At 35.2% G+C, this 20,418-nt stretch overlaps 1 long non-coding RNA gene across 1 annotated transcript in view; it reads left to right on the top strand.

Annotated features, from left to right (window-relative positions):
• The window catches only part of LOC120222989, a 149,565-nt gene that overhangs the window by 25,496 nt on the left and 103,651 nt on the right, over positions 1-20,418 (top strand). The window contains exon 2 of the long non-coding RNA XR_005526161.1: positions 11,105-11,200. This is a non-coding gene — a long non-coding RNA (uncharacterized LOC120222989). The remainder of the gene's footprint in view (positions 1-11,104; positions 11,201-20,418) is intronic.

A 20,418-nucleotide genomic window follows, 5' to 3' on the forward strand; every position in this document is an offset into this window, starting at 1 on the left:
GAAATGGGAGAAGGTGGTTTCAAGGTACAACTTTCAGTTTGTACGTAAGTCATGAGGGTGTAATGTATCATGTGGAGACTAAAGTTAATAAATTGTATTGCATATGTGAAACTTGCTAACAGAATCGGTCTTAAAAATTCTCGTCACAAGAAAAAGAAATTCCAGAACTATGTGTAGTGATGATGTTAACTAGACTTACTGAAGTGGTCATTTGACAAGATACACATATATTAATTCCTGTTCCACTCCTGAAATTGGAATAATGTATGTCAATTATATCTCAATTTTAAAAACTTCACATTTAAAACTGGGAGGATTTTATTTAGACTGTAGAAGACAGAATATAGCAAAAGAGAAGGAAGCAAACATTACAGCTCTTTAGTGACCATAACTATGGTATATGAAAGAAATAATCATTGTGATAGCTTCTTATCTGAAATTCCAAATTGTTCTCTATTGTCTCTCCAATTAATCTCCTCTCTCGTAAATCAGACCTATAGATGTGTTGTTTAAGATGAGACTCACAACTTGTATTAAACTTAATGCCTGACTGGATCCCATATAAATGGGTTGTCTTGATTTCTTAAAAATATCAATTTTTGTTGTGTTTATTTTGAATTATCCCACCATAATTGTGCACTGTAACATAAACCACGTGAGTCCTTTGCCAAGTAAGAAAATTAACATCCATGCATTATTATCCACGTTATATTTATGTATTTAGAGTATTTCCATCACGTCTTTTATGAAAGAGAATATCAGAGTTTACAAAATCTACTGAGCACTGATTCTAAATAAAAGCACCATGCCTTTATTTCACCCAATTTTCTACTGTGTGTACCAGACCTAGAGTAGGAAGGCATTAGTTGGAAATGGAATGGATATCAGGACATGGTTTCCAGGAAGCGACTTTCTGGTCCAAAACTTTAAAGAGGTAAATCTCATGATAAGTATTCTTACCACAAACAAAATAAAACTAATGCAACATGTAGACACACATACACAAACACACACACACACACACACACACAGGGATACAAGGAAACTTTTGGAAGTGATGGATATCTTTTTTTTTTTTTTTAATATTTTATTTATTTCTAAGAGAGAGAGAGAGAGAGAGCGTGAGCAGGGGAGGGTCAGAGAGAGAGGAAGTCACAGACCGAAACAGGCTCCGGGCTCTGAGCTGGCAGTCAGCACAGAGCCCAACGCAGGGCTCGAACCATGAACCGCGAGATCATGACCTAAGCGAAAGTCGGACGCTTAACCAACTAAGCCACCCAGGCACCCCGGAAGTGATGGATATCTTTATTACCTTGAATGTGACAAGGATATCATGGGTGTATGCATATGTTAAGTGCATCAAGTTGTATACATTATGCTTTTGTTGTATAACAATTATATCTCAATAAAGTTGTTAAATCAAAACAAAACAGGAAGATACAGTTATGTAGAAATAGGCTTCTTTTGTTCTTATCAGAATCTTTTGGGTTATTGGAAGATTACTGATAGGAGCCTGCATTATAAGCAAGTCAAAGAATTAAGAAAATTCTGATTATAATAGAATTACTATATATTTTGAGAGTTACTATATATTTTGTATTTCTTGTTCCAGCATCCCTTGGTTCCTTCATCTTTTTTTTTTTTTATATTGCCCTAAATTTCCCTTAGAGATCTACAATTTACATTTTTCTTGAATACATTAAAATTGTTGGTCAAGGGGTAGGCCAATATATTTTTTATTTAAACTTTTTGAATATTAAGATGAAACTGTGTGGCTGTAAGTAATTATAATAGTGGCACATTGAAAAAATAGTTTATGGCTCTTTGCTACCTGATTAGATTAAGGAAGTTCAATATCATTTTCTATCCTACACAATGTTTGTTCAAATTTTTCCCTATTTTTTGTTATCTATTTCATACTTTGAGTAAGCTTCAATACATTTTTGTGTTTACAATTGAAAATAAAAACAAACAAAAAAAGTACTAACATATAAGGCTCATTGTATCCTATAGGTGACTATCTGCCTGAACTTTGCAGATTTGGGTGCCTGGATGGCTTAGTTGGCTAAGCCTCTGACTCTTGATTTTGGCTCAGTTCATCGATCGCAGTGTTAGTGAGATCGAGCCTCACATTGGGCTCTGTGCTAATAGCACAGAGCCTGCTTGAGATTCTCTCCCTCCTCTCTCTCTGTCCCTCCTTTGCTAATGCTCACTCTTTTTCTCTCTCAAAATAAAAAAATAAATATTTTAAAAACTCTTTGCAAATTTTAATCATATAAATATGCAATTAAATATTAAATTTTAATCAAACTCCTTCATTAAACTATCTGCTTTCCTGAATTTTATCTGCCATCAAGAAATCTTTTTCATAGATCCTTGGCTTAAGTTTGAAATCATTGGATTTTTCATGGACTTCTGGGTTCTTTCCTGAATCTGACCAGTTCCCATTCTGGTCCTTTATTCTATAGTTTTGTCCTTAGGTTAATGTTCCCTGTCTTAACTCCTTACTATTTTTCTGTGACCAGCTGTTTGTACAGACTCTTTGATGTTGATGTTTAACATTAATACCCATGTTTTATCGCCTCTGTTTACAACCTTGGTCTGTGCTCTCAAGTGGTGTTTGAGACACTCAGACATTTGTTATGACCCTTTAAAAAACTTTTAGAAAAGCTGAGCTCCTGATTTATGGTTCTTATAAAATTCTTAAGCCTAGATTACTTAGGAAGAAAAATAAAATAATCTTATAGATGTATTTTAATAGCAAATGTTGAAACAAATGGATTTACTCATTTAATAAAGCATACTTTAAAAATTGTTATAATTTCTCATCTATAAATGTGATATTAAAAGTAAACTCCTGAGGCACATGGTTGGCTCAGTCAGTTGAACTCTGACTTTGCTTCAGGTCATGATCTTACAGTCTGTGAGTTTGAGCCCCGCTTCTGGCTCTGTGCTGATAGCTCAGAGTTTAGAGCCTGCTTTGAATCCTGTGTTTCCCTCTCTCTCTCTACCCCCCTCCCCACTTGCACTGTGTGTGTGTCTCTCTCTCTCAAAAATAAAATAAACATAAAAAAATTTAAAAAAGGAAACTCCTCTGAGCAAAGAGTTTATCATGCTTTCATGAATACCTGTTCTGAGATGTATATGATGTACCTGATATAATGGCAGACTCTGGATCAGACTGTCCTTCAATTCTTTAATAACAATGTGACAGAAATTTTAAGATGGCCATGCACAGAAATTGATTTCTTATTAAACCAAATGTAAAAAACATACTTAAATTTTATCCATATTGAATATTGCTTTTATTCATTCACCTAAATTTTTAAAGTGTTGATATTGTCCTGATCACCAAGCTAAGCATGTTTCTTCATGGTTGGTGAAGGACAGGTGGAGGATGAGCATGCTCTACAGGTGAATCTCCAAAAATTTAGAAATAGTGCTCTACATTTATAGTGTTTTTACTTGGTCTGCTTGGATCATTCCAGAGCTAAATCTTGTTAGTCCTTGTTTAAGCAAAGAAAAATTTTAATGATATTGAACAAAAGGTTAGAAAGAAGGGGATATCTAAGCAAAGGCAAGACTTTTTATATAAGTTTTCAATTAAATTGTAAAACACATAAAATGATAATGTTGCAAGATGATTTGCGGTTGCTGATTCACCAAACAACAGCCAAAAATTTATCAAGACTCTTGGTTCCTATAAGTCATAGATTTTTCAAATGTTAAGTTAACAGGAGATCCACATACACATGATAATTCTTTCAAGGAGTAAAATTAAATGAAAAGATGTTTCTAAATATACTTCTTCATTTATTATATTACTATATTCACATCTTTAATAATTCACACATGATTCCATTGTTAAGAGGAGACATAACAAATAAAGAAGGAAAATATGCAAATTCTATCCTAAAGACTTAGTAAAATAGTAAGAGAAGATGTCTTGGCCTTAACTAGCTTCTACCTAACTGAGATGAGGAAGACCTCCATCCCTGCATCACTGCATGCCAGCCATCACACCTAATAAAGAAGAACATAGAATATTGCATTTCTGTAAAAAAGACGTTAGCAGAAAGAAAGCTGGATCTCTATCATGGAGAATCAGGGACAGTCTGGATCATTTAGGGGAGATTAATATATGACAGACCGTACAGGGATATCACTAAGAAATACAAACAGAATGTGTATAAGGTCAACAATGATAAAGGAGATGAATTTTGTAGAACTTGGTAGTAGGCCATACTCTCCCTTTATAAAGCCTGATTGAGCTCTGTGCATCCAATTGCTCCTTGGATATAAACATAAAACATATATAAAATAAAATGTTGATTTTCTCTGTCAATGTGCATTATCTTTAAATAATTCTTAAGAAAACATTTTTAGAAAAAAGTTGATTGGCAAGATAAGATTTGTGAATTCCTGCATTCTTTGGTCAAATATCATCTAAAAGTATTTAAACACCATCATTTTCTCCAACAGGCCCACTCATTAATAATACCAGAATGCACTTGAATTATACATATGTATATATATATATATACATAATTAAGCAATTGCTTGAGTAAAGTAAGGTAATGATTTGGACCAAAATGATTTTGGAGTTTTATGCTGCCTGATAGCAGCTGAGAAAGGTCAAAGTCACCAAATATTTTATTTTGTGTTCTCAAGTTAATTATATTTACATAATCAGAATTTCTACTTGCCTCATATATCATTAATACCTGTCTTTTTCTTTGATGCGCTGGGATCTGACCAACTAACAACAAATCTATTTTGGAATCATATCTACCTGAGGATACCCTTTCTGGCAACAATTCAGTAACTTATTTGGAATAAATAAGTATAAAGTGATTAATAAGCTAATGGTTCATTTTATAGGCCCAGCTACCAGACTGTGAAAATATACTGTATCAGAAATATTGGAAAATATATGTACCTGAATATCACACTCTTAAAAATCAGTTCTATGAAAACCATGAATAGCTGAATTAAATTAGACTTGATACCTGCTGGTGTAACAATCTGGACCCATTATCTCAGCTCATTAGAGCTTGGTGTTAATGAGGCCAAGGTCAGGGGTTCATTCCCCATATGAGGCAGCCAGCTTCATATAAAGACAGTCATTCTGTTCCATGAATTTACACTGTCCACCTTATTCTCCCCATATGTTTCATGAATAATTACAACTGGCCATAGCAGAATAAGGAAATGAATATATAGAGCTCACTTCACCTCACTACTAGTGGAAAGGATATTAAACACATCTTTCTTAAGGAAACCATATTATCCTCACACCTGAAGAATTCTCACACATTCTTCAGGCATAGATAATATTATATTAGGTATAGATAATAGTAGGTACAGAATGTATAGTTCATTAATTTGGCCTGATGATTTATTCTGCTTCAATGTCAAACATTTATCTGTGCACTTATTTGTCAATTACCATGCCATTTCCTGGGAATATAAAATCGAATAGGATTGCAGTAAATTGACAGTATAATGCAAGATATGAGTCAAGTGCATTTTGGTAGTGTTAATGAGTGGGTGTGTTGGAAATAATGATGGTATTTAAATACTTTAAATAATATTAGACCAAATAATGCAGGAGTTCACAATTCTTATCTTTCCAATCAACTTTTCTCTAAAAAAATGTTTCCTTAAGAGAAATGTAAAGGTAAGGAACACTGACAGAGAAAAATCAACATTTTATTATATTATTAAGGAGATTTTGGCTTCCTACAAAGCAATATGGAAACCCACAAAGTCAGATAATTGTGGCTGGACTATATTGGTAAAAAGTTAAAAGAACTCTTGTACCTTCCCCACATTTCCACCAAAAGACTTATTAAATTCAAAGCTAACCATAAATTTTGCACACACCTGTCTCCTATCTGCTAAGTCCAAAGTGGTCTAAATAGGGTAGTGCTGACTAGAGTGCTCTCCTGTCAGGTTCTAAGAATGTACCAGATCAGTGTACTTTTCTAGTTGTAAGGGTTGGGGAAAAAAGATAGACAGCCAAACCTTCTAATAACCATCTAACCAGCAGATAATATAAGAGCAAAGCAAGCTCAATTAGTAACCTGCAATTTGGTTAGGTAAATTAAAATTACCTTCTTCTTGAAGATAGGAAGAGTATAGACTTGCCCAATTTTCTGTCAACTCACATTTAGGCTTCATTATGTTCTCTCTGCATCAGCATAGACTAGTTACCTAACACATGAAACTTTGGGAGCCTCGAATATATTATAGGAATGATAGCATACATCAGAGAACCAAGTACTTTACTACAAGTGCATTAGTTCCTTTTCCTTCTCAAAAAGCAAACACAAAATTTTTGGTTGTTGAATGAAAAGAGGGAGATAAGGCTGGTGAAAGGGAATCCTGCAATGAATAGCTGATGTTTGATCTAGAACATGTTAGAATTTTACTAGAAGGGAAGGCTATTCTGTAAGGTGAATAAAAACATAAGCAAAGGCACAATAGTAAGGTGCATTGAAGTCTTTGGGGGAAACTCAAGGAACTTAAGTCATAAAATTCTGATGTGGAATAAACATTAAAATTGAATACTAAAATCCAAAGATAGAGAAATGATCTTGTTCAATTTTTGGCTTTAAATAGGAAGTCTGACGTCTGTAGTTCATACAGTTTTTCTAATGTCTAATGTGCTGTAAGTGATGATTATTTGTCTAGCATCAAATTCCAAACATATGAAAATATTTAACACATACAAAAATAGGTCTAAAATTATGAATATATATGAACTTTTCTCAAACAATCAAACCAGTAATCAGATTTTTGTATACTGTAGGATTAGATCAAACCATGGAAGGAAAGCTTAATTTTCCTTTATATGTGTCTATTTTAGTTAACATTAAAATATGGTTTCATAGTAGAAACAGGCAGTGCTTTCAAATGTAATATAAATTATTAAAAAGGACTTTTAGAGGATTTAATACTATCAAACCCAAAATTGAACTGGTGAAATTCCATTTTCTCTACATTGCTTCAATCTAAGGTCCTGGAATAAAATATTTCAAGAGAATAAGTAATCAATACAGTACATGGTATTATCAAGACTTAGGATAAAAAGGTAGGAAGGCACAAGGCAGGAAATGATGCAGCTTTATCTGTTCTATATCCTGGATGCCATCTCCCTAGGGGAAACTTGAATTGAAGCCTCTGAAGGAGAGCCTTTTTTTTCTTACAATGTAGCTTAAATCTCAGGAACAAACAAAGCCTTTAAAAAGACATCTGAAAACACAGTTCCAGTTATAATGATTTCCTTCAACACAAATTTTTTAATTATCGATTTTTGAGTTAAAATGCTCCCGTTACTTACTCTCTCTCTTTCCCTTACATACAGTCAAGGTATCGTGAAATGAAATGAGCACAGAGCATTGATTTGATTCACACCTACATTCATATCTTTAGCTGGTGAAAGTGCAAGTATGATAACATATTTTCATGCCTATTAATGCTAAGTATCCCCACCATCACCACCAATTTGTTATCAGTTAACTTCCAAAGGAAACCTTACCCTTTCTCCCAGGGCTCTTGCCAGCTGTCTGACTCTTGGAACTGTCTCAGTTTTTGGACTGATCTCAGATAAATGTGCATTTGCACTCCAAAGCGGCATAACGCATTCACTCTCAGCATGGGGACATGCAGCTGTTATATGCTAAGGGTGTTATTTATGTTCTTAACAGTTTTGAAAAATAAAACTTTCCTTCCAATGCTCAAATTATCTTTCAAAAATAATTCAAATCTTAGATTTTCCTTTTCGTCGATGAAGAATTCCCTTTTTTACATCTTTTGCAATGCGGCGTTGGTGTTGCCAAAATAATTCTGAGAAGAAACAACACCATTGCATTTCCAGCAGAACACTTTCATAAGTGTTCTATAAGCAGCTAAAAAGAGTGGTGGTCCTGCTCAAAAAATGATTGTACTATGCTTCCATTAGTCACTTATGTTTAGTATATAATTTCCTTTCACCCATAAAGCCTGACCCTTTGCAGAAGCTGGCAAAAGGGAGAAGCTAAATACCTTAGAACACAAAGCAGAATGATAAGAGGCTCCTTTGGTAGTGTTGTGATCACGTGGGGGGAAAGTCACATACGTATTGTCACGTGATGGCTTTTTCAATAGCAAAAGTGTAACTCTTTTGGTAGGCTAATGAAATGTATTTTTACACACTTAGTGTATTGTATCTAAGTGTACTTTGTTATCTAAGTGTATTTTTAATTTTTTTAATGTTTTTTATTTATTTCTGAGAGAGAGAGAGAGACAGAGAGACAGACAGGGAGTGAGCAGGGGAGGGTCAGAGAGAGAGGGAGACACAGAATCTGAAGCAGCCTCCAGGCTCTGAGCTAGCTGTCAGCACAGAGCCCGATGCAGGGCTCAAACCCACAAACCATGAGATTATGACCTGAGCTGAAGTTAGACGTTAACCGACTGAGCCACTCAGGCACCCCTCTAAGTATATTTTTAAAATGTATAATACAAGTGTTTAATTTTGCATATAATATATATATACATACATATATATATGTATAAGTGAAACAGATGTTTTCTTCTGACCTATGCATAAATCTCTTTTTAGAACAAACTTGCACAATAATGTGAGGTCAAGCAGTTTCCAAGCCAGAAATCTCAGTAGTATCCTCAAATCAGTGCATCATCTTGAATCTCTGATTCTTTTTTATTAAATATCTCTGCTATAGAGCCCCTCTTTTGATGCTCCTTGATGGTACCTTATTATCTCACTTATATTCTACCTACTTGGAGATATGCCACCAGTCAATCAGACTGATCCAACTTCCATACTCCAACCAACTAGCTTCTTAAAGACATGTACTAATCATTGTCACAATTCTGCTTAGAAATATCTATCACTTGCTCATTATCTCTTCATTTGGCTGGTCCGGAATTGCATCTTTTATAAGAAACAAATTGTCAGTATAGCACCTTCCTGAGTTCTGAGAGTCATTTCAGTAAACTGTTAAACCTGAAGGGGTCATGGAAGCCTCAGAATTAACAATCATTTGGTCAGAAGGATAGGTGGCCTGAGGATCCATAAGACTATGACTTGTGTAAAGGGAAAGAAGTCTCCTGGGACCATGCCATTAAGCGTGCAATCTGTGCTAATGCCAGTGGTCAGCATTAGACCTCTGCATTTCAAGATTGCCTTCACTAAACATCTAGCTGGTCTTTAGCTAACATAGTCTCTATGACTCTATCTCTTAGCAAATAATAGTTCTCTGTTTTAGTAAAGTGATACACACCTTTCCTACTCATTCAAAAGAAGGTCCAAAAATTAAGTAAACCTTTCTCTCAGCCATGAGTCCATTAAGTTATTCTTTTCTTCTAAGGTGCCACAGTTTTTGGATTTCAGCTTTAAATTTGGTTTTGATTTTGGTTTTAACTTCAGTTTTAGTCTTTTGGTCAATGTGCACACAGTTGCTAAATCATGCTTGATACTTGATATTTTGTTTTCACTATCTTCTATCCATCCCAACTTTGAGACTTTTCCCACTTATAGGTGTCCATTTCTATATATATAATGTGTGTCCTGGGGCACCTGGGTGGCTCAATCTGTTAAGCATCCAACTCTTGATTTCGGCTCAGGTCATATTCTCATAGATCATGAGTTCCTGGGCTCTACACTGACACTGACACCACGGAGTCTGCTTGAGATTCTCTCTCTGGCCATCCCCTGCGCTCTCTCTCTCTCTCTCTCTCTTTCCTCTCTCTCTCAAAAGTTAAAAAAAAATTAAACAATTTAAAGAATAATGCATGTCTGCCAATTCAACCTCAATAAATTCTTTAAAAATTACATAGGATGGTGTTTGTGTGTTGTTAATTTATAGAAGTGGCATTGTGCTATTCATCCCTTGAATTTTACTTTTTTCTTTGAATATAACTTTTAAGATATATCAATGGTCTCATATGTAAATCTAGGCATTACTTTGTATACATCCAATATATATATATATATTTCAATTTCTCTATATGGGTATCAGTAACCTAGGACTCCTACACTAAAAAAAATTGAATGCATTGATACACACACACACACACACACACACATACATAGCCTGTGTATGTGTGTGTACTGCAACAAAAGATATTGTAATCAGTATCCTGTGCATTTGTCCACTGTGAACTATTTGAAAACAAATCATGAGTAAGATGCTACTTTCCAAGATAAATGTAGACTTAATTTCACAAATTCCAGACTCTTCCCCTCAAAATTGCTCCAGTCGTTTACAGTCCCATCAGAAGTGCATGAATTTGCTTGTCTTCCTAACTCCTCACCAACACTAAGTGTTCCTTGGCATGATTTTACTTTCCCATCACAGAAAGTTTATTAGTTGCTGTTGTTGTTTTTCTTTCCATTGTGCTGACAGAGTTCGTTTTTGTGTGAATAGTGTGTACTGTTGTTATTTGTACTTAACCACCAATAATTGGTGCCCTCTCTCAGAGAAGTCTGCTCATTGGGGAAACACTTATTAATTTCACTAGAGTTTTTGCACTTTCTCAGTGGCTGTGCACTTTCTCTTGATTTACCTAGCCTAGGCCTGGTAAGTAGAGGCAAAGAAAATTATGGAGGACAGACAGATCTTTATAAAGTTAACATTTGTGTCTGCCCCCAGCACTTCCCTGATTCATGGTGCCCATGACATCATGTAGACCCTGTTGATTTCTTTTTTTTTTAATGTGTTTTATTTATTTCTAGGAGAGAGAGAGAGAGAGAGACAGGGTGAGCAGGGGAGGGTCAGAGAGAGAGGGAGTCACAGACTGAAACAGGCTCCAGGCTCGGAGCTGGCAGTCAGCACAGAGCCCGACGCGGGGCCCGAACCCATGAACCGCGAGATCATGACCTAGGCGAAAGTCAGACGCTTAACCGACTAAGCCACCCGGCGCCCCGACCCTGTTGATTTCTTATGCAGAAGAAACTAAGCCATCTACCGTGCACCGAGAAAAATGCTGGGAGAACTTCTTCCCTGAAGGGTTCCCCTAACTGTGGCTCTGGTGCACACTCATTTTAGGTTCTTCATGCAATTCACACCAGGATTCGGTTGTCTTCTTGCTTCTGCAGGTTTTCTTAGGTTTTCTGAGTTAACTTCTGAAAGCTATGGAACTACTTCTCCCACCTGTGGCATTCTGAGCTTGGGTTCAAGGGAAGGAATCACAGGTATGTTTTAGTTACACATCTTATCTGTAACAGCGCCTCATTCTTTCTAAATTGTCACTAATTTTTGTCTTTTGTTCGTCTTTGGATCGGATCTGTCTCCTCTTAAAATTACTTTCTGTAGCTAGAAGCCAATGTACAGTGGGTCGTCTTTAAATATTTTGAACTAAAATTAATAAATGCTGGGGTTTTAAAAACTTCAGAAAGTCTCACTGGGAAATTAGATTTGAATAGAAAGAATAAATCTTATGCACAGCCAAGGCCATCAGTGGTAGCATATTAGAACAATGGAGCATAGAGACAATATGCAAACAGACTTAAGGTGTCCCTGGGCTTTAATCCATGTGTGTGCCCATGTGTTTGTGTTTGTCATGTATGTTACATGAATATTTATGGATCTTCCAGTGAATTTCTATCACTTTAAGAAGGTTCTGTGCTGTATACTTTCCTTATTCAGTTGTAATTAATCACTAAAAGTGCAGTAAAATTATTTTATATAACAAGATGGTATATATATCTTTATTTATTCAAAAACTCAAGACAGCAGGGTGGCCCAGTATTTTAAATCTCCAAATGGAATTGTGAAGTAGCACACTATTGGTGTATCTTGTCTATGATAGTTATTTCAGTGTTATTACAACAGATTTTTTCTCTATTCAATGTAATATAATTATTTACAATTGGTTCATATAATTTTGAGCTTCAGATACAGACTGATGAGGACTTTGACTCAGTTTCTCTGCAGTTCTCACAGTATTGAGCTCATCTATGTACTCTGGCTGAAGGATTGCACATTTCCTCTTTCACATCAATAGAAAGAAAAAGAACTCTGCTTCACACACTAATTATACAAAAGTCCCAAGTTTCTTTTAATTTGACCACAAGGAACAACGATCACTGAGATAGTGCCATGAACTTACTGGCTGAGGCCTGGAACTTAGCCCTTCCTCACAACACTGCTGCCTAAAGGGATGTGAAACTTAACACTAGTCAGAGCCCACTGGTGGAGTCAGGCATGGATGTATTACATACAAACTGCCTGTGCGTTTTCTAGCAGGGGAGAGGTAGTTCTTCAGAGCTACAGAGGTGCACTAACAAGAAGGAGAAGCAGGGAATATTGGATAGACCAGTAACAAATGTTCATTTTACCTGCTAATGGTAACCCTTCTTTGTCTTTTCCAACCTAGTTGATTTCCAGGAAAACTCACTACTAATTGTATCTTTCTAAAACACCAATATGATAATTTCATTTTCTTTGTTTGAAGTTTTGCATAACTTCCCATTATTGATGAGGTAAAATTCAAAAGGTCTTTTATAGTAAGAATCCAGTATATTTTATCATTTATTTTGAAAATATTTTTAAAGTTTATTTATTTTGAGAGAGAGACAGAGAGAACGAGCAGGGGAGGGGCATAGGAAGAGGAAGAGAGAGAATCCCAAGCAGGCTCTGGGCTGTCAGCCTAGGGACCAATGTGGGCTTCGAACCTACCGACTATGAGGTCATGACCTGAGATGAAAACAAGAGCCGGGTACTTAACCGACTGAGCCAACCAGGTGCCCTAAGAATCCTATATATTTTAGGGCATTATATCTTTTAACTGTTTCTGTACAACTTTTACTTTACTTCACAAAATCTGGACCTGAATTCTCACATTCCTATGATTTTATTCACATGATGTCTTCATGCTTCCTTCTCACGTAGTGATGTCCCACTTATATTTTTATGTCTATCTCCATATCACCACCTCTGTGAAATGTCTCCTGACTTTTGTATGACATTTCTCCCTCCTTGGGTTTCTATAGCATTTTTACTTCCTATAGTTGTTTCGTGTTTCCTACATTTGTTTTTTTTTTTTCTAGAATTGATTTGCTTATACACAGTTTTTATTTATGTGTTCTAGTCACTGTCACTTTACACATAGCATTACTATTTCTGCTTGGCATATACAATACACATATAAAATACACATGAAAAAACAGCTAGACATTAAATATTCTAGATAAGTATTAATCCCTAACCTTACTTCATTCCTTATAGACCTGTAGAGATGATAGCACTATTAATGTATTAGACTATGGATGAAAAGCCAGCTACTGGCATTTAATTGCTGGTCTTATGAAGTTATGAGGATCCATTACAAACCAAAGTGGCTAAAACTTTCAGGCTGGACCAACCCAAATGATGTATGATCATTATAAATAATACTAGCCTAGTAGTGTAGGAGAAATATAACACTGCAGTGCCTACAACATTTTCTAAGTGTGTTAACATATATCAAATATTCACAGAAGTGTCTGGCACATTTGGATGTTTAATAAATACAAGCTGTTACATTTATACTTTTATCATGAAATATACTGGTAGCTACAACCACCCAGAAGACAAGGACTATATTTAGTAGATCTTTATACAAAACAACATTACTCTGTAACAGTTCACAGATTATCTCTTGAGAAAAAAATACCAGGGAACATATGGAATAATAAATAGGAAAACAACCACCTAAAATTATCTTAGATACAAAATGGCATAAACAGGATTTTTAGAGTTAACTGTACGTAACTCTAAAACTCTAAGTAAGAATTAAGAGAAAAATCAGTGAATTATTTATTGCTAAACAAAATTGTTTTTGAAATGTGTTTGGTTATTTTTGCCATTCTAAGGCAGTTTTTTAAATTACTTTTGAAATATCTAAAGGTAAGGAAAATTAAAATATAAAGAGTTAGTCCACAAATATTATACGAGAACAATATTGTTTTAATGATATGTTTAGCCACATACCCCTAAATAACTATTAGGAGGAAGAAAAGACTAAAGAGCATGAATTTACTAGCAAAGTCAAGCCAGGATAAAGAAGGGTAATCCACGAAAGTATACATTGTCGAAGAGAAATCTTTTTCACTTATCATCAAAAGACAGAAAACATTCTTTTCTTTTATCTTGAAGATTTCATTCAAGTCAGAAACAGGAAAATAGGTCTGAGGGAAAACAGAGAGTTCATAACCATTAGCTTTTGTACTAGAAGTACAATTTCAAAATAAAGCATTCTATTGTATAGCTGAATTTTACAATTTTACATGAGAAAATATGAAATATTCATACCTTTTTTCTTATCCCCCAAATGAAACAAAGAGATTAAGACCTCACAGAAGACATATAGTTCTATAATTTTTATTTGCAAGCTTACATTAAACTGATAACACTTCCCTCTGGACTATGTTTTATAATCTTGATAAAATGATTTGAATGGCCCCACAGTGATGCTGTGAGTTTCACTATAAAACAGGTTAATATGCCTATAACAGTGTACTCCTACATTCTCTAATAGCATGAGTATGACCAATCTATTTTTATTGAAATTATTTAATTTCGGAGGCCTGAGTTAATACCTCCTTGCCTCAGGAGGATAATATGATGTTTATGCTTAGGAAACAGAGATGATAAATTTACCCATTAGACTCAGCCTTTACATAACCATGCATTACCTTTTAGTTGCTGTGTTGCTTATCAGAGCCTTGAGCTATTTCTCTAAAAAACAAATATATTCTACATTTACAAACTATTTTGTTCATTCTGTGTTCTTAATTTGTGTATTAGAGGTCATTATATTTAGCAAAGAAGGTGATTAATTCAGTAATATGTAAATATTGTTTGTTGCCTAAGTCCTATGTGCCAAGCCGTGTGCTAACCTTGGGGAATCCATAATCAAGACTAGACATGTTGGAGTCTGCCTTCACAGACCTTATGTCAGACAGACCTCATGTGAGGCAGCATGCTAGGATGTTGGCTATCACAAAATGGTGTGTTAAGTTAAATGTACTGGTAAAATTGGCCATATTAAAGACTTGGGAAAGTCAGCAGCAACTCTTCCAACTGGGATGTCAGAAGAAGTAGCTCAACAGAACTGATCTAGGATTCTAAAACAGTAGTTCTCAACAGAGGAAAATTTTGTGCTCTCCTTTCTTCCCCCTAGAAGAGAGCTATTTCACCATACCTGGTGAGAGGTTTTATTGTCATGATCTGGAACCTGGCATCTAACAGAGGACCGGAGATTTTGCTAAATTTTGTACATTGTACAGGAAAGTCTCTGACTCCCCCATGCCCCAATATTTATTTGTCTCACGATGTCAATAGTATCTAGATTGAGAAATTGTGTACTAAAGCAAGTATTAAAAAAATCTAAGGGCTGAGCCATTATTTTGCTCTTTTAGAGAGTTTTGAATTTAAGTTGCTCAATTAGGACAATGTAAACAGAAGTCTATTTTATCAATAGATAAATAAAATGTCCAATTACTAAATACTAAATAAGTTGAGTCCTTAGTTTAATAGATACCCTTTAACCATATTGCTTTCATCTCCAAAATGTAAATAAAGGCATAGGCAATATTTTGTTTTCTTTTGTTTTATTTGCTATCCTTAGAAACTCTAAGCTCACTGTTCCAGAAACACAAATTGAGAATGGTGATAAAAATTTCTAAGTGATTCATTTACTTTATATTCTTTCTCTTAGCTTAAAAAAAACTGTTGTAAGTTTCCCTTCTACGTGTCTCTGAACTGTTTCTAGTAAACAGTATCTCCTACTGTTATTTTAAAGAAACTAACTAACATTTCAATGAAAATGATTATTAAACAAACATCCCACAGTGGCCACATGTCTTGACTATTTAACAGCTTCTTCTCCAGTTGGCATGCCCAAAGAGAACTCCATTCTCTTCAATCAAATCCATAAGAATCACTTTTTTCCCTTATTTGGTTTTCAGTTACTTGCTAGGTATTGCTAGCTGTTTCATTCAGTCATTGTACAGTCTTGTAAGCTACTTTGAGAGATCCTTTTGAAAGATAAAGTACTGTACTTGTAAAAGGGATTGTTGATTTTGTTGCCTGCTTCCTGCAGGGGCTCTGACATGATGAAAAGCCTGGCTTGGAGCTGCCAGTCATACCTGCCAGTCATCAGTCACAGTATATCTCTGTCTTCCAATACCGTCAAATTATGGCAGGTTCGCTACTTATTTTTTATAAAATCCTTTTGAGGCCGATTGTAATTGTCATTCATATTTATTTCAGTTACAAAAAAAGCCTAAGTCTATGGAACCATTAATAACATGAGGTAGTATTTTCAAAAATTGGAGTAATATGTCTGACCTTGAAATTTCAATTTTTCCATCCACTTGCTTTTAGTTCTGCAAATAATAGAGGCGTATCTGTTGAGAAAAAAATACAATAAAACAGTATCTTAAAATCAATACGTATTTTAAAATACTATGTGCAAAATATTGCATTAGATATTGAGAAATGTTAAAAAAAAATCTACTCTCTTGCCACACTGAATTGACTATGACCTAGACACCAGGAAGCCACTCTCCTTGATGGCCTTTAACAGCTACAAAGATGGGACACTGAAAAGCTGCTGCGGAATATCTCCACATTTTTCCATCGTTACATGCCAGCCAAAAATTGCCACAATCACAGAATTAAGGGGCAGCTTATTTGAGGGAAAGGGGGAGTTAAAAAATGAAGTTGAAAGGGTAAATTGAACTGATAGCACACAGAACATTGAAACTCAAAGAGCAGACTTTCCCCTGAATTCCTGATAGTATCACTTAAAAACATGAACAAGGGAAGGACACCTGGGTGGATCAGTTGGTTAAGCATCTGACTTTTGATTTTGGCTCAGGTTCGTGAGATAGAGCCTCAGATCCAGCTCTGAGTTGAGAGGTGATTGCTGAGTGCTGAGCATGGAGCCTGCTTAAGATTCTCTCTTCTTCTGCCCTTCCCCTAGTTGCATGCTCTCTCTAAAATAAAATTTAAAAAAATACTTTTAAAAAAAAGTGAGCAGGGAGAAGAGTGACCGTTGTCTAAATAGGTCTGTGACCATTTTTCAACATGACCTTTGACAATTCTACATAACTTCTCCTTGCCTGGAAATGACAGGGACCAAACACAATGAAAGCTGCTTAACACAAATATTTGGAATTGGATACAGAAATAATAAACATATCTGTAGGAAAAGAAATTATTATTTCAGTATGAAATGTACTTATATTTTTCAAAATCTTTGGGTCACTGACCACCTGTAATTCTACCTATTCTATAAGCTCTCAATGTGTATCTCTTCAGATTCCAAGAATTACTTTGCCATCTATCCATATGGAGGATGCTGAAGCAAGGAATTTGAAGGATAATCAAGAGTATAGTTTAGCCCATGTTAAAATTGCAGTTTCTCTGTAATATTAGTAATCAGTATCTAAATAATACATTTTAATGTCAAATAACCAAACGGGCACATGAGTGAATATCAGGAGAATGGGGCACTAGTGTAGAGATGGTATTTACAGACATGACCATAGAGGAGATTGCAAAAGAGGTGGGTGTAAACAGTTAAGAATAGAGGAGAAATGAACAATTTCTGGGGTGCTCTGCCAAGTGTAGAAGGCTACAAAAGAATTGTTTGAATGCAAAAGAAATGCCCCGCAGAGGACTCAAAAATAGAAAAGTAAACCACTTTCAGAGGGCTCCCACTATGAAATTTGAGTAAATGAAGGAAAAAGTTTTAAAAAATTAACCACTGCTAATAACAATGTATTTGGTTTAGAAACCAAGGCTTCTCCCCTCCTCATAACTGTCACTGACTCTCATAACTGTTCAGACCTCCTGGTGAATCAAGCTTAGTCACTAAAAATCAGTGACTCATTGATAGTTTTCCTCTTTGTTCACATTTCTGCCATCTTCAGCAGCAAGTTCATAGTCTTTATCAATAATCCATCCAATGGTCTAGCCTACTTACTCCCAGCCTCACTGTCAGCCACTTTCACTTGGGTGAATAGGCACCTGGGTGGATAGGTCAGTTGAGTTTATAACTCACGCTTTCAGCTCAGGTCATGATCCCAGGGTCATGGGATTGAGCCTTGCATCTGGCTTTGTGCTGACAGCGCAGAGCTTGCTTGGATTCTTTCTTTCCCTCCTCTCTGTCTCTCCCTTTTTGTGTGCAGGTGTTCTCTCTCTCAAAATAAATAAATAATAAAAACATTAAAAAATAAAAATAGAGTGACCCAAAGTTTTTGTAACAATAAACATAACTAAAGAAAACTTGAATTGCTTTATGGATAGCTTTATGTCCCAACATATATAATATAGTCCTATATTTCTAATAACTTATAGTTATTGTAATTTGCACTGTCACTATTATTTATTGTTATTGTTGCTATGTTGCTAGATTACTATGGCTAATTCTCTGAAAAACTTTTTATCGTTAATCTCCTACTAACATTCTAGTATTAGCCTATATTATGGATTTATAGTTTTTTTTGCCCAGCTATTAGGCTTCTGGTTTAGGACCAGAACCACATCTTATAAAGGCAGTTTAGGACTAATATTACAATGTAGTCCCTGATCCAGTGGAGGACCTGGTTCCGTTTTTATTGTAAAGTTGATGTCTGTGTCATTGTAGTTTGGCAGCTACTTGTCCAAGGTGATAGTTTTCTTATTAGAAACTTAACTTATTTTCTAATTCTAGAAAGCCTAATTTTTCAGCTTATTTTCTGCAAATAGTGAGCTGAGACCTGTTCCCCTATGTGAAACCATTACACAGAGACCAAACTGTCCAACCTTGCACCTAACAGACTGGTGACCTTGACCTACTGCCTGTTTGGCATTTTCTTCTGTTTACAGTTGGCAAAAATATCTGCCTTACACTGTAGCTAAACTTAACATTTTTATTTCTTTTATCTTCTTAGAGAGTAACTGTCCTTGCTATTTCTTTGGAAGTTACAAAGCCACTTTATACTTGCAACATCCACAGAATCTAAAACATAAAAACAAAATCAACAGATCAGCAAAATAACTATTTTAGATTTGAATAGAAATTATTTTCATGGATTCTAATGAAGATGATGGTATGCAGTGTGGGGAAACAGTTTCAACAATAGCAGAACATTAAATGTAGCAGGATTCTCAGAGCACTTTTCTTACAACATCCACCAGTATCAGTCACTGCCATCACATCTAAGCACAATCCAGAAAAAATAAGTAATTCTGCAAGAGGCCTCTAGGATGCCGTTAGGGTCCCCAGTTTTCAGGGTGACTACATAATTCTTGAAAAAAAATTATTGTAAAACTACCACAAGAACAACTTAATGAATTTGAATTATTTAATTTTAAAGAAATGTAAGCTTGTTTTAAAACTGTTTCTTAAAGATAAAACGTTCTCATATTTAAGGGGAACTGTACTAATTCAGTAGATTATATAACAGGGTTTTGTTCTTAACGAGTACCTGAGTTTCTTCCAAGTCACTTAATTGATGCAAATTTCAGTTAATTACACCTTGATTAATTTATCCATTCTTATTGTGAATAGGTCATATTTCTCTAGAATTCAGTCCTGGCTTTCATCTCACCACAGGGAAGCAAATTTCATTTGGACATTATTAATTTTCATTTGTACCATACTTTGCTGATAACACATTTGCTTGCACTATAAATGAAGTTTTCTGAGGTACTCCAGTTTCACACTGGCGGCTTTTAGCTTTTTGAAGCACAGAAAAGCTTGATAATTTTTAAAAACAAGCACAAGAGTAAAAGTGAAGTATTTGAAATGGGAAGAAAATTGCTATGAATCTCAAATATTTAAGATATATTGCTGTCACACAAGATCACCTCTATAAACATCCTTCTCCTTGTTTTCTCCAGAAGTATTTTTTATATAAATTACTTCTTGTCAGACTTATATCATATTTTACTCCCTAAAAGTGTTTGGCAGAACTTGCAGTTGTAATAAATAACAATAACAAGATGTTGCTAAAAATAACCAACTACAAATTTAACTGTTTAACTAATAGACTCCCGCCTAAAGACTAATGCTGTTTTCCTAGGTTTGAAGTTTGAACAAACTTGAAGATAATTTTATAGTATTAATTATTATTTTTGCAGAAGCAGTTTATTTTTTTGTGTGTGAACTGAGGATAATCAGTTTATTCATCCTTGACTTCTATGATTCTATTTAGAATTTACTATTAGAAGAATAAGGACACCTAGGTGGCTCAGTAGGTTGAGCATCCAACTTCAGCTCAGGCCATAATCTCACAGTTGGTGGGTTCGAGTCGTGTGTTGGGCTCTGTGCTGACAGCTCAGAGCTTGGAGTCTGCTTCAGATTCTTGTGTCTCTCACTCTCTCCCCTCCCCTGCTTACAATCTGTCTCTCTCTGTCTCTTAAAAGTGAATAAACA

Source organism: Hyaena hyaena, unplaced genomic scaffold (assembly GCF_003009895.1).
Source record: "Hyaena hyaena isolate Hyena2069 unplaced genomic scaffold, ASM300989v1 scaffold_934, whole genome shotgun sequence".
NCBI lineage: Eukaryota > Metazoa > Chordata > Mammalia > Carnivora > Hyaenidae > Hyaena > Hyaena hyaena.